We start from the raw sequence: 3,732 nt of genomic DNA, 5'->3' as shown, positions 1-3,732 counted from the left end.
TGGGCGTCGGGCGGTGTGAGGCGAACGGCGGTGGGGCAGAGTCCGGCGGCGGCGCTTGGCCTGGCGGCGGGTGGCTGTGGGCCTCGGGGCCCATATCGGGGCCGGGGCGGGCCTGGCGCGGGCCTGACGGGCCGCGACGGCTGATGCGGGTGGAGGAGGCCGGTGGCGACACGAGACGCAAGGGGATTGGTCGAGGGGGCGGCGGCGGACTTTTTCGGCGCGGGATGGACATGTCCGGCGGCGAGAGGAGGAAGAAGACTAGGGTTTGATCCGGAATTTCGGGGGAGAGGGCCTATTTATAGGTAGAGGGAGCTAGGAGAGTCTAAATGAGGAGCGGTTTTCGCCACATGATCATGATCCAACGGCGGAGAGCATGGAGGGGGTTACATGGGCTAGGTGGGCTGTGTGGAGGGGTATTGGGCTGCAAAGAGAAAGGGGTCCGACGGTTAACGCGGTTAACTGTTTGGGTATCAAACGACCTCCAAATGGAACAAAATTTGACAGGCGATCTACCGGTGATGTACCAAGACCACTCGTCAACTCTCGGCCCATTCTGAGAATGTTTTTCTGTGGCTCACAAAATAAGATCTGGGAGGTGCGACGGGCGCGTGCGAGAGTGTCGGGCTGAGAACGGACAATGCAGAGTACCGGGAGGACCCGGACGGACGCAAGTTTTAAAAAATATGCAGATGAAATGCAGATGATGACATGGCAAAATGCAACACGCAAGCAAATGACATGGCAATAACGGCGAATAAGTGGAAGACATCTGGCGCATCGGTCTCGGGGCGTTACAACATATCTGTATTTGCATAGTAAATGGAAAGCATCATACGTGTTTCCGTGGGGCTATTTTCGAAAGTACTTATAATTTGGTGAATAGTGCATGCAACAAGTGTCTAGTAAAACGGTAGCCTTGTGCTAAAACCGCTCACTGTGTTCCTTTCTCTGTCTGTCTTTTATTGAAGCATCATCCGCTTCTCCTTTTAGGGTGTGTTTGCTTTCGGTCACGAGCTAGAATGGTCTTCGGTCACGGGCCGGAATGGAACGGGTCCATTCCGCCCCTGGGCCTCGTCCTCGTGTTTAGTTGGGTTGGGACCGAAACCAACTCGTCCTCCCGGATCGAATATACCGTCAATATGCCAAATGCACGCGTTCCTCCAAATCGGAGGAATCACGCAGAACAGCCTCTCGCGAGGCGCTTTCACCTCCTCCCCCCCGATGCTACCTCTCGTCGCTAGCTGCTCCTCTTCCTCGATCCGCGCCTACGATCACTCCTCTCCCTAGATCCGCACCGTTGGCCGCTCCTCTCCTAGATCCGCGCCGCCAGCCGCTCCTCTCCCTCAATCTGCGCCACCGGTAGCTCATTTTCTTCCCCCGCGGTGCCGTCCGCTCATCTACCTCGTCTCGCTCAATCAGCTGCAGTCTGGCGGATGTGTGGCTCGCGGCTACGAAGGCGGGCATCAGCGTACAGTGCTCAACCGGCAGTGATGCGGAGTGTGCTCAGATCACGGACGGGAAGACGAGCGGCAACGGGGCGGCGGACGCGCGGCTCATGACCAGGAAGTCAGGCGGCGGCGTCTATCGATCAATCGTCGACTAAAGAGGCGGGTGACAGCGGCATAAGTGGGTGGCACCGTGGGCACGTGGTTGTGGCAAGAGGGGTGCCGGCCGGCGGCCGGCTTCGGTGCCAGCAGCGGTTCTTGGCTTCTGAAGTTGTTCTTGCCTAGTTATTTTTACATGCTTGTTGAGATTGGTGACAAATTTTGTTGTCTATTTGTACATGTTTTGTTTTGCCTCTTGCAATTTTAAATTTCTGCATGTATATATAGACTAATGATGTCATTTATTTGGAATGATTGTGAAGAAAATTACAAATTAGTGGTGATGAAAAGACAAATAAAATGTTGTTTTGGAATTTAAATAAAATGTTTCTGAAAATACAATCACCGTTGCATGTATTGATGGAAAAGTAAACACCAATTTTAATATTTTTCATTCCATTCCATCCCACCAACCAAACATTGAGACGTAACCGTTTCATTCCACCTCATTATTCATACGAAACACAGAGATGGAACCACTCCATTCCCGTGGAACGGAACCATGACATTTCATTACACTTCGTTCCTAAACCAAACACACCCTTAGAACTCTTGTGTTCTAGCAGCAGTGATGTAGGTTAGAAGGACCCGAGCTATTCTGTTACAAATCACCGACAGACTACAACAACATAACAATAGTAGGGGACGTATTCCGAAAGCTTATCCGAAACAGGCAAGTCGATGTTGTATCTTTGATGTTTTCTGTATGGTTGCTAGTTATTCAATCTTTTTTCTTTTACGTGCTTCTACTAGTTTGTCTAGTTTCAAAAACTCGGATCTTTGGCTTAACAAATATTGTCAGTAAGGAAAAATTTGGGGCTGAATCTTAGAACACGAATACTGACATAACTATGTGGTTCATGAATCTAGGACATGATTGTAAGTACCGCAAATTAAAGCTTAGAAAGTTGGGATATGTACGCTAGTCACGGATACTGAAACTTAGGACATTATGTTAGTTATAGAAAGTGCAACTTACATCACATGCACTATCTGGTACCCTTATAAGAATTCGGATCACAGAATTATTAAGTACTAGATGATATCCCGCGCATTGCTGCGGAAATTGCTTGCAATATATTTTGATGAGATTTGGTTATATATACATGAACATGAATAGAAAATGAACAGTTGTAAAACATAGGTAAGTGCAAGATGAACATTGCTTAGTAAAATCATGCACATTCTGATCATCAAGAATTTAGAACTATATATGTATGATCAAATGATTTGGGCTTAGGGTCACAAAGTTTCACAACTAAAGTTTAGTTTGCCATTTCTTAAGCTATGCATTGTTCAAAGATAGTAGTACACGTGTTGGTAAGCATATCATGTATGCTGAGCATGTAATAAAAACATGAATGAGAAGTGGACCTAATTGAGCAACTATAAAAAATTTAGTGGGAGGCTTACATATAGCTACAACAAAGTTGGAGAAGTGTAATGAGCTCAATTTCAATAGTGCAGCCAAGTAAAAAGCATCTGGCACCGGCTTCGCACAAATATTTCAGATCAAAAAGGACCAACAAAACTATCAAATAGGAACACTTCTATGTCATGCTCTGTTGCATACAAATAACAAAAGTAACTTCAGAAACGGTAACGACGTGTGTGAGGTGCTTTGTTAGTTTTGGTTGCTTGTATTTTGAATTTTTTATAAACGCATCACATAACTTTCCATCTAGTTCCCCCACCATAGATAAATTAGAAACTGGATGTGTTATAAAAATGACATTTACTTTAGTTTAACATGGAAAATTCAAGAACTAAAGGCGTGCACATGCAAGAAAAATAGTCAATGTTTTATTATCATCACTGGACAAACCATGATGCCTTCTCCCCCTAAATATATACTAATCTAGAGTCAGATGATTTGAAATGGAGTGAGATGCATATTATGAACAATTTTGTCACACCAGATATATATCGAAACTGCAGTATATTTGTATATGATAACAGAACTCTCGAACTTTGGATCTGATTCCCTTCATCCCAAATAAGGTATGTTTATCTATAATAAGTTCTCTATGCACATTATTTACTTTGACATAATATATACATTAATGATTCATCTTTAGCTGTTCATACCGGAAGCATATAGATCATCATTAATATCCATAAACTGTAT

The sequence above is a fragment of the Triticum dicoccoides genome, chromosome 2B, assembly GCF_002162155.2.
Source record: "Triticum dicoccoides isolate Atlit2015 ecotype Zavitan chromosome 2B, WEW_v2.0, whole genome shotgun sequence".
Classification (NCBI taxonomy): Eukaryota; Viridiplantae; Streptophyta; class Magnoliopsida; order Poales; family Poaceae; genus Triticum; species Triticum dicoccoides.
This window is presented reverse-complemented; position numbering follows the sequence as displayed.